Raw genomic sequence first — 12,326 nt, 5'->3', positions numbered from 1 at the left:
TCTATAGTCACCATTATTGATTTTAGCTTTTTACTTCAAATTTTTTCCAGTATGGGATTTAAAATCCTGGCTCTGCAGCACTAGTCTATGAAACTGAATTACTTGCCCAGTATTTTAATGTTAACAGATTAGATAGATATTGGAATACCAATTTTGTAATGAAATGGGCATTAAGAGTAAAATGAATGATTATATGAGAAAAAGATTTGAATATGAATATTTAAATATTTGAGATTTATAGAACTGCAAATAGGCTCATAAAGGATATTGAATTTTAACCAATTTCCAAGCGTTCTTACTCGGAATGTTAAGTTGTCTTTCGTCTCTACAAATGAAGCTGGACCCGATATGAGTTCCTAGCATTATCTGTGTTCATTTCAAAGTTAAATCAACAAATTAGCAGTAAGATATGGTCAACATCCAGAGTTTGGCTGATAAAGACACAGAGAAACCCCTCTGCTAATTTAAATCAGCCACACAGAAAAAGTTAACCTCGTGCCGTAATCTGTTAAATTTCGAGTGTCAAAGACCTATCCCAGATCCCACTATTTAGTAAAATTAACAGTTTTATTCTTTAAGTCCAAAAGAGAAAACTAAATAACGACTATTTATAACTCTTTTCTCTTAAACCTATTTCTACCTCACCACTCTACAATACTGGCCCGATAAATTCCCTCTTAAATTTACAGCAAATCACTTTCAAATCCAGTCGACATTTTTGGATGTTGAACTTTCTCTATAGATTTCTCTAGGTCATCTTCTCCTCCATGTTCCACTTCACAGGTCTTCATATGAGCAGATACCTTTCAGAGAGCTATTCGTCTGGCAGTCTATATTTGTTGGTGCTGGCTTGGCTGTTCTCCTTCCAACTGTTCAAAATATCCAATCTTATACGCCAAAACAGTGGATCATTTCATTGGCTTGATGTTGTCAAAATACTAAATTCAAATTTGATTGGATTTTGGTATCTCAGGCAAAATGTAAACAGACTGGCCAAATTTGAATTTGTTTTTGTATCTTGGCAGCACTATTTGTTTCAACCCACTGTTACATTTTAAAATCTTTCAGAACATTTTGTGCCAGCCAGAAATTTCAGCTCCCTTAAAGGTACAGTACATGTCTACAACTTCATAACAATATTTATGCTACAAAAGAGCAAGCAACAATCAACTCCAGCAAGACAGAATCTAACCATCATCCCTTGTCCTTTAATGGCATTATTATCACTATAAATATTGTGGAGTTTACTACTGACCAGATCTGAAATGGACCAGTTATGTAAATAAGTGGATACAAGAATAGATCAGAAGTTAGGAACTGTAGCATGTAACTTATCTCCTATTTCCCCAATGTCCTTTGACAGCACCTTCCATATTTATAACATCTACTTCCCAAAACTGCAATCTCTACCACCTGGAATACCAAAGGCTTGGAAATACCACCACCTGAAAATTCCCCTTCAAATCAAACTTGGAATGATATTGCTGGTCCTTCACTATCACTTAGTTGAAATCCTAGAACTCCTTTGTTAATAGCATTTTGGATGTACCTGCACTGTAAGCAAGATTGCAGAAGGTATCTTCTCCAGAGAAATTGGAGGCAAACAATAAATGTTGGCCTAGTCAACTATGCCCCATCTGTTGAACAAATGAGAAAAAAGCAATTAAGAGCTAAGTAAGAGTTGAAAATGTCCAGAACTTGCAGGGCAATTGACACCCATTTATATATATGCAATAATCATCCTATCTTAGCTTCATATACAGCAGCTTTCTGGTTAATTATGTTGCAAAATTAGTAATCCTGAGAGATATTTATTAATGATAACCAATCAATCATTTGTGTAGAAAATAAACAATGTCAGCTGTTGACTCTCATTTTCTCACTTAAGAAATTATTGTTGGAGGTTTACAAAAAGGCCATTTTTAATAATCTGTTCCTTTTTGATGCTTTTCTCTCTGCAAATTTTTTGTCCTCTTTTTACTAGAAGCTGAGGGATTGGAGGAGTGGACGGAACTTGCTGTTCAGCTTTTGGGTTTAAACCACCAGGAAGACTGTACAATTTACAAGTGAGGGCATATACTACACATGTGAGAAAATAAAAGATCACCATGAGGGCATACTGATGTTAAACATTCGTAACCATCATCTGGGTCAAGAATGCTAAAAATCACACAACACCAGGTTATAGTCCAATAGATTCATTTGGAAGCACTAGCTTTTGAGGTACTGTCTCTTTATTAGGTGGTGATGAAGAGGCAGTGTCTCAAAAGTTAATGCTTCCAAATAAACCTGTTGGACTATAACCTGGTGTTGTGTGATTTTTAACTTTGTCCACCCCAGTCCAATAATGGCACCTCCAAATCCTGGGTCAAGAAGAATGGGCAAAAGCACCAATCAACCCATGAAATGGGACAGGCACCCTATTTATGGGATTGTCTTATAAAATCTGGGACCTTGCTTACGCCTAACCTAATTTTGCATGTATTCCTACTCAGAATGTCCTCTGCTTATTTCTGAATTATTAAATCTCATTGGCTAAGGAAATATACTTCTGATTCTTTTATTCACCTCGAGGTTCTTGATAGTTCCTTGTTACCCTGTTATGAACTTACACTTCAGGCAAGTTACCATGCATACCATTTTTTGAGTTGAAGCAGGGAAATGTCTAATGAATGGCAAATCTGCGAGATGCCATAGGTTTTGGTGCAATGAGATGAAATGATCCAGTTTACAACGAGTTTCTAATTCCTTTGGTTCATTGTCAGTTTCAATGGACTTCCATATCATGCTTAAAGATGGTAGTACTTTATCTCCCACTAATTGATTCCCTAGTAAAAATTCAATATAATTAAAAGGAAACTTTAACAGCATTTCCACAATAAATGACCTATTGAAAAATACAGTTCAAATTCATTCTGCAAAGGGAAGAAGTAAATATATTTTTATCTATATCTTCTATCAATATAATTTTATTAAGTCTACCCTCTGGAGAGATATTCACATGCTCGTTTGTAAGTTACTACTTTCTAAAGCTACTTTGTAGATCTGCAAAAAAAGGCATCAAGCTTGCAATGTGATCACATATCTCTAAGAGTAATAATCTACTTGGTATGTTTGTCAGGCAAAAGTAGAGTTACTTCATTATCAAATATAAAATCCCCTCGTAATTTTTGTTCTCACTTACACCCATTATAAATTAATCAGATGACATAGTTTGTCATAAGCTTTACTCACTCGAACTGCATTTTTTGAAGAAACACTAGGCACATCTATACTGGCTCAGCTTTCAAGTTCCAGGAGCTGGATTTCAAATAGCCCATTTCATGGCAACTTTGGCCTTATTGAATCATATTTATTTTCTATCATCATCAACTTGTTTAACTCTAAAGCTATGTTGTAGCTCTGCAAACAAAGGCATGCTGTACATTTAGTTTGTGAGATATTTATTGCAATCAGCCATAACCACAGCTTCCCTCATTTTTGAAATGTTACCGTCATTGAGGTCTAAGGGTTGCATGTTTTTAAATTCCTCAATTAACAACACCTCTCTAAGGTTTTCAATATGTTAATACAACTTCCTCACCCTACACCACTGATCAAACACCATTTCTTTTTCTCTAGCAAATGTTGCACAAGTTTATTCTGTCTCTTCTTCAGATTTCTAAACTTTTGCCTGTAGACGTCTGGAACTCTGAAATATTCATTAGACCCAGCAGTCTTAATTGTATGAAATCTGCAGATTTATTCTGAAAGAGTCAAATTAAACTCAAATATTTTATCGTCCAAAACACACTGCAATAAAGTCATACAAATTTATTTTGGCAACTGTAATTTTTGAAGCAACTTTTTCAAAGGAAGCAAAAAAACCCCCCATTTTAACACCTTTCTCACTGAATTTAGGCACTAGGTGAACATACCTTGCTAAATCAAAACTAGGTATTAAGTCTGATCCATTAAAACAACGACTCTGGATGCTAAAAATCTGAAACAAAAACAGAAATTGCTGGATAAATTCCACAGATTTGGCAGCATCTATGGAGAAAAAAAGCAGAGTTAACTTTTTAGGTCTCATGTCCCTTCATCAGGATTGAAGAAGGGTTACTGGACCCAAAACCTTAACCTTCTCTCTTAACAGATGCTGTGCAAATACCATCTATTTTCTAGTCTGCCTGTTACTCTCTGGTCACATAATCAAAATCCCTGTGTCTAAATTGGATTTCCAGGCTATTCATTATTTTTGTGATTAAAGGATTTCCTTTACTTTTAGAAACTCTATCTCTTTGCCTAATCCTTTCCTGTTTTTGATTTTTTTATATTTGGAATTCAATTTCAAGTCATTTATTTTACCAAATCAAGCTGTGTTTATCTATATTAAACGTTTCTTCATCAAATGTTAAAACAATATCACAAACATCTTTGCCTCATTAATGCCCACTTTTAAATCTATTTTGAACTTTTCTGCTGCTGCTTTTCATTTTACTTTGCTAACTGATGCAAGTATTCACAGGCAAGTTCTCATTTTTGTGGAAGCCCATAATAAAAGACTTAACAGTATTAATTTTTCAACAAATACATCAGAATTTACGGAAATCTTGGTTAACTCTAGCAAAATGTGCTGCATCTATTTCAGCTTGTAGATTCAAATTCCTACGAGAACCTCCAAATTGTAATATATCCCTAGAGACCAAGACTTTTAAAAGTAGAAATTGTTCAATAACTGGAAGGATGATAAAACAAAATTTCATCTTTTAAGTCTACTATACTAAAAAGATAAATGTACTATTGACTAAACATTATTTTCGTAGGCAATTTATACTTTAAACTATCAAAGAAACCCGCAATTAGGTATAAATTACACTGCGCTATACATTCTAATCTCCCAAAATCATCCAAAATTATTCTGAGCTCCTGAGGATTTACCTCCACTTTCCTTTCTTTTCTGTCTTCATGGATAATTTTTAACCCCTGAACAGTCCTCCACAACATAGAGGAGCTGGTGTTGGACTGGGATGGACAAAGTTAAAAATCACACAACACCAGATTATAGTCCAACAGGTTTATTTGGAAGCACTAGGTTTCTGAGCACTGCTCTTTCATGAGGTAGTTGTGGAGTTGGATCATACCACTACACTATACAGACTCACTTTCTCTCTCTCACTCTCTCTCTCTCTCACTCACTCTTTCTCTCTCATACACACACACACACACACTTACATACTCACACAGTCACACAGGCCCACGCTCTCTCATACACACACACCTTCTCACAGGTTAAACTCTACTGCACTTACACACATACTTTACAAAACTTGCACACATGCAGACACAGTCTGTCTCACGTGCACTCACACTCACGCACTCTAAAGCACACACTCACTCTCTGTTCTCATGCACACGCAAATACATGTAAGTCTATGGGGTGAATTTGTATTTGCAGAATCACATTTGCAGATACATTATATTTTGCTTAGAAAAATGCACAACCTGCAAGCAGTCAATCCATGTAATATTTTGTAAATTCCACTTTGGAAATAGAACCAGTCTGACTCAAGACTGGGATACAGACAGACTCTAACCTCAACCTTTAATGCATTGTCTGAGCTGAGATGTCACCTTTTTTTTATAAAACCTTAAGTTTGCTTGAGAACGTGACTTAAAAGAAGTTCTGGGATTTACATATTAACGAACTGAAACCTGCATTCCATTTTAAAGGATGAAAGACTTAGCAACAATCTAGGTTTGTTCAATATATCATTTCAGTTGTATTACGCAATAATCTTTTGCTATAAATTATGTGTCTTATGGTCCTGCTCCACAGCTACCTGATGAAGGAGCAGCCATATAAAGCTAATGCTTCCAAATAAGCCTGTTGGACTATAATCTGATGTTGTGTGATTTTTAACTTTGTCGTCCACAGTAAGCGTATCACTGGAGATCCTACCTCATCTGTAAGTTAGGCAAATATTTGAGGAGTTAAAACAAGGCTAGAAGATTTGGTCCTTCAGTAATGTAGGTCTTCAACTCAGAGATTTCTTTCCTCGACTTTTGAGTCTCCACTTCTCTCTCCTCTCTAAAAAGCACTTACTCAATCAACTTTTTGTCATGGCTAATTTTTTTTTTCTCTGATTGTGTTGTTGTGAAACAATGTGGGGCATTAAAAGCATCATATAAATGTAACTCATTGGCTTTTCTCTAAAAGTAAAAAAAAACGAATGCAATGATAGATCTGAGCAAATTACCATTTGTACCTGTTGGTAAAATAATAACGTTTGTAAATAACATCATAAAAAAAATCTTTTCCAGAGCTAATACAGGCAAAATCTGTGCAATTTAAAATGAATAGGCAATATTCTACTTAGAAACATCAGAAATGAACTTGGAATGACCCATGCTCAGCTTTTACCAAGGACAGAGAGCACCTCAGGGACTGTTAAATCTAGTTTATCTGTCAATGTCCATTTTTGTACACAGATATTTATAGATCAAACAATAAAAACATTTCTGCAAAGTCATGTGTTTTTGAAATGGACTGTGTGTCAAAGTACCAAACCATATTACAAAATTGATATTCCATTTGGGAAAAAAAAACTTGACAAGCTTGGAAATGCAACTTAGAAAAACCAAGTTGTATTTTGATTTTCAAAGGAAGGAATCAAACTGAAAAAGGAAATCACTGTTAAATCACTTCAGGTTTTAATGAAATAAAAAACAATTTCCATCCTCATTTTTGATTAAGTAATTCTCAATGAGATTATTTCATCATTCAGATTACTAGACACTGAAATTTAAACACAATATATTCTTTGATTCACTTTCAATCTAAATGTACTTAAATTGAATACATGACTATCTGAATTAAACAAAAACATACTTGTTTCAGCTTTGTTTAAAAAAAATACCTTAATGGACAGATAATTATTTCTCATCTACAAATTCACTCTGAGATTTCTGATCCTGATGTTTTTGTAAACTGCAATTTGATCTGAGGAAATTGCTAAAAGAGCAGCATTAGCACACAGTTGGGTTCTAGGTGCATAGGAATATTGCAGCACATCATTTTGGTCTACCAGATAAAGTAAAGGACCTCAAACAAATCGCCATACAATGGTGATTAAATTTATCCCCTGGATTCTTATATATATATACATGACATGGATTTATTCAGTGAGAACTAATTAATAGGGATCATTTAAAAAAAATTCTTAAATAACTGCTTTGACCAGCATAACTTGTACAAATTTCAGAATCCTACAGCTTTCGATTTATGAAATTCCATTAATAAAGAATGGCAATTATCTATTATTTCCTGCATTTCAGCATTCAGCCTGGGGCTATACACTTGTTGTTGCTGAAGGAATGTATTTATTTATGAATTCAAATGTGTGTTTGTCATTATCTTTTGAAATATATTTGGGGTCATACTTAAGTACAGTACCACAGTTCAGTCAACATTTTCATTTTCTGCAATTAATTTAGCAAAATCAATCTTATTTATGGGATGTTACTAAATTACCTTTCAGGCAGAATTATCCTTCTTAATGAATGAATATGTCTTGGGTGCGGCCCTTTGACAAATTGGTGACAACTCAACACTTTTGTTTAAGACTTGAAGAGACAAAATCCATAACAGAGTTACCAATAATGCTATTTGAATCTGAATCAATGTGCTGGTGCAAAATGTGAAGAATTGAACTACCTTTATAATTTTACATTTTGAGAACTATGAATCAAACTGAGAACACCCAAAATCCATAACAACCATACAAAATATAGGGTTTTTGAAAGTTTTATTGAGGAATCTATTAACGATTAGGAACAATAAATTTCCAACAATGTGCTAATTCTAAGAAGTCTACTGCCTCCAACTTGACTCCAAGATATTGCAGTTTATTTATTTATTACTGTCTAATTTGAATAATATCACACATTTAGTGCTATTTGCTTGAAACTGGATATAACATGCTATGATTGTGGCTAGTTTTAAAATTGCCAATTCTAGCATGAGGCCTAAAGGAGGAGAGTTTTATTTCATAACTAAATGCTAATAACATAATTCCATAACTGCTAAATACATATGCTATTTTTCATTAAAAGGTCATTATGGCTGACTCTGTACAAATTCTACATGCCAGCTACTGAAAACAGCTGCGTAATGTGGCTTAAAGCCATGGTAAATGATCCATAAAAACTTAGTCAATAACTTAATACATTCTACAACCAGAAATATTGTCCAATTTTTAAAATTACAACAGTCAGTTCTCTTAAGTGCAACGCCCAAAAAATTATTATTTTACTAACATTTGATTGAATACAAAAATGTGACAAGAAAATCATTTAAGTTTGATAAAGGCTAATCTTTTCCTTCAAAATATCATTAAATAAAATTGTCATAAAAACTACAATAAACTAAATATTTAAAGGAAACAGAATAATGAATAACTGAAAAGGGTTTTGTACTACAATGTAGTGAATTGTTATGCTATGGGTGTGTCACCACAAACAGTAGTTGAAATAGAATGCATATTGGTTTTAAAATGGAAGTAGATTAATGTTTAACTGAGGGAAACATTTAAATGAATTGGGGAAGGACAGGCCAATTGGATGAAGAGCAGAGGTATTTCAGAGACGTCGTGTAGCCATAGGAGTTAACTGGTTTCTTTTGTACCGTGATATTTTACAATTGCAATCAACTAATTCATGAACAAATAAATAAATATAAGAATATCAGAGGAAACATTAAATTGGACTTTAAGGAATTATTCGTGCTGAATTTAATCAAACATGACTTGCCATAATAGTAACAAATTCATCAAATCCCCAATGTGCGCAGCATTTCATTGTTAAAAAATAATTTAGCAAAATACACTGCACTGATAACACATCTATAATGATTATGGCTATTCTGTCTGTCTTTCATGAAATATTGCACTTAGATTATCTGTCAGATATTATATCAGTGTCTTCTCGTAACTGTTCACATGTCTGATTGATGGTAAATTGATTGTAAAGGTGCTAATGTGTCATCTAGCAGCCATTTTAAGTTTGTTATTTTGGGTGAGGCAGTCTTAATGGTGTGATATCTCCGTAAATACTGCTTAAAGTGTAATCTGTATATTTGACATTCTTTCTTTATAACAGTGTAATTTTATGATGTATTTGCAAGATCAGTAAATGAATACATGCATTTTATCAAAGGAAACTAAATTAATCGAATTACACCAAATTAAAGAGTGATATCTTCAAAAAGATGTACTGTTATGGAAGTCTAATGTTGAAATGAAACATACAAAATTCAATTTAAAATTTGGTTTTGGGAGTGCCTATTTATACATGGTCAAGTGAAACCCCAACGAATGCCTTTCACTGGCAAGTAATTAAACATATACATAGTGATGCTAGAAAACTTACTCTTTAACTAAGGCAAAATAAATTGCTTAATCATTAATGTTACAAAAGCAATATGGTAGAGTGGGAACATGTTTATATTCAGTCTTTGTTGAGTATTATATGTCAAAATTAATTCAAGAAGCTTGTGCCAATTGTATGATCTGGGTACTAGGTTCTGAATTCTGACCACAAACCTTTCATACCTGCACTATGCTCAGTGGTTAGCACCATTGCCGCACAGTAGCAGGGACCTGGGTTCAATTACACCCTTGGGTGACTGACTGTAAGGAGTATGTACGTTCTCCCTGTGTCTGCATGGGTTTCTTCAAGTTTCCTTCCATGTTCCGTAGATGTACAGGTTAAATAGCCATGCTAAATTGTCCATAGTGTCTATGGATGTGCAGATTAGGTGGATTAATGTAGAAAATGTAGGGTTACAGGGATAGGGTAGGGTAGATGGATCTGGATGGGATGCTTTTCAGAAGGTCGATGTGGACTGAATGGCCTAGCAGGGGTTCTGTACATGGTTTTCTGTGTTATGTTATTTTAGCATGGTTCAACCTGTAAAAATCCCTCAAAGCAGAGTCTTTAACTACATAGCCAGGCAAATTCACTAAACTGTTAACAATCACTTTGCCAGCAATGTGACTTTTGAAGCTTCTCTCTGCAAGAAGTGTGATTTTTTTTTAAGTATTTCGTTGTGCTCTGGAGAATTTGGATCAAACATTTTGCACTCATTTTCTGACTGCTTGTATCTCTGAGGCATTCAACACTTTTACAAGTTCAAATGCAGCGCTACTTTCCTTCAATTCTCTAAAACTGTGTTAAGTCACATGACATTTTTCCAGTGTGAGGACGTTATCACTGCATTTTCCTATTGTTAGTTCTCTGTCGCATAGACCAACTGAAATGGGTGGAGTCTCTGCTGCTTAACAAATACCACTATGGTTCTTAATCAGCTGAACAAAAGGAGCTGGTGATAATTTTCTAAAGCATTCCTAGTTTTCTCCCATGTCCAGATATGGAAACCACCCAAGAAATCTTGACAGTATAAAATATCTGAATTCCATGACCACTAAAACAAGGGGATGAACCATCCTCATATTTTCTGGACTGTTGCGTTCTCAAAAGCACTGTCCACTCTTGTTTCAAACAGACATTTTAAAGGTAAAATTAAAGCATTTTGTTTTAGATTTTTTTATAAAGATGGTGATTGATAGTTAAAAATAAACTTATCAAATATAAATGAAATAGATGTAACAACTACAGTATTGTGAATTATCAGTATGAGATGGTCTTGCTGTGACTTAATGCAAAGTTTGAAATCTATGATACTGACATCCCATGAAAGTCTGTGAGCGGCATTTCTTGATCTGCTTTATATTCTTGTTTTAAGAAAACCTAATTTGATTACAATGGTAATAGTGCTGAGATTTTAATCTTAGAATGCATGGCGTTGTAATCTTTAATCTCAGTATTAACTCAGAATAACAACTGGTGAATAGGAGTCAAGGTGATTGGCAAACCCCTTAATCTCAGTAGAGTGAATGTCAACCTCAGAGGCCACATCTGCATGGCCCTGGAACAGTTGTGGAGCCTAGTTGTCAGGCAGAGAGAGCGCTATTTCAAGTGGCAAAAGGTCATCAAGTATCAGTACCAGCGCTGGGTAGGTTATTTGGGTGATGGAGTAGTGAGATTGATGGAAAGGAAGTTATATCTTATGGATCCCAGAAAGTATTCTACCTCATTCTGAACCACAAGAAAGCCAGCAATACTCAGAGGAATTTTTGAATCCATGATAGCGCTTGTTCTTGTTTCCAATTACTGACCATTAATCACTCAGGCCTAGGAAGAAACTCATGGAAGATGGAACCATATATTTGCAAGAGCACATTAGGCCCTAATGGCAACTTTTCTTCTGGCCTGATCAGAAGAACAACTTAAAATCAGAGAGTGTAGATCATTGCAGATTGTTGACAACACTAGTCACACCAATGTTGACAAAGGCTTGAAATACTTCAAAATGTGACTTCTATCAGAATTCCAATAAAGCAACAGCAATGAAGTTGGAGAAAATCTGAAAAACGTTCCTAGCTATAATCTACCTCAACTACTTTTTTTAGCAGTGCACTCTACAGCTTCACTCAGAATAAATATATTTTTTCAACTCTCTGTTCTAATTCTCATAGCTTTAATCTTGTAGCCACGTTTCTCAACTGCACAGAATTTCAAAAACCTTGATCTAAATTTGCAGATAATCAGATCACAAAAATAACAGCAGTAATTTTTCAGGTTTTTTTTGACACAATTCTGTTGCCTTAGTCCAGGTAGCATTGCATTCAGTGTCTGCTTTTCTTCCTATGCCTCAATATTCCTTCCAAAATTGAGGCTACAGCTGTGAACAGTGCTTATATGGGTGTTTTACTAAGGGTTAACCTAGATTCATCACTCCAACTCAATGATATATGTTGTATCTGTGGCTATAAAATGCAGTATTCCATCAGCTTGTTTTTCTCTCAGACCTTATCCGCTTGTGCTGCATAAAATCTTGCAAACATGAATTTATAATCCTTCTGTTTTTCCAATTGTCAATTACTGATTGGTCTTGCTGCGATTTTTGACAGTGACACTAGACAGCGGATGTTTTGACAGATGTCAGAAGCCAAAATGACCATTCTTCAGGTCAGAACTGGACAGTGAGTGATGGTCTAGTCACGTATAGAAAATGTCTTAGCCAAACTTAAACTCACTTTACATCTAATATTCACACTTGAACTTTCCATCAAAGAGCACAAAGTACAGGAACTATAGCTGCTTTATTCTGTTTTCCAATTCAATAACAGTAATGTCCATAGTTTATTCAATCTATTCAGGATAAGTTAGTTGGATTAAACAAAATGTGCTTATTGCTGTCCATTGTGTGATGTTAGTTTCTAAAC

The 12,326-nt window shown here is 34.6% G+C and overlaps 1 protein-coding gene across 2 annotated transcripts in view; it reads right to left on the bottom strand.

The window, feature by feature from the left end:
- Positions 1–12,326, bottom strand: part of LOC140460939 (heparan sulfate glucosamine 3-O-sulfotransferase 5) — a 253,699-nt gene that overhangs the window by 69,197 nt on the left and 172,176 nt on the right. Inside the window, exon 2 of one of the 2 annotated variants that reach the window (XM_072555695.1) lies at positions 1,550–1,637. The exons of the other annotated variant lie outside the window; for it this stretch is intronic. The gene's annotated coding sequence lies outside the window, so the exon portion shown is untranslated. The remainder of the gene's footprint in view (positions 1–1,549; positions 1,638–12,326) is intronic. 2 annotated transcript variants of the gene reach the window in all.

Source organism: Chiloscyllium punctatum, chromosome 3 (assembly GCF_047496795.1).
Source record: "Chiloscyllium punctatum isolate Juve2018m chromosome 3, sChiPun1.3, whole genome shotgun sequence".
Lineage (NCBI taxonomy): Eukaryota > Metazoa > Chordata > Chondrichthyes > Orectolobiformes > Hemiscylliidae > Chiloscyllium > Chiloscyllium punctatum.
This window is presented reverse-complemented; position numbering and strand designations above follow the sequence as displayed.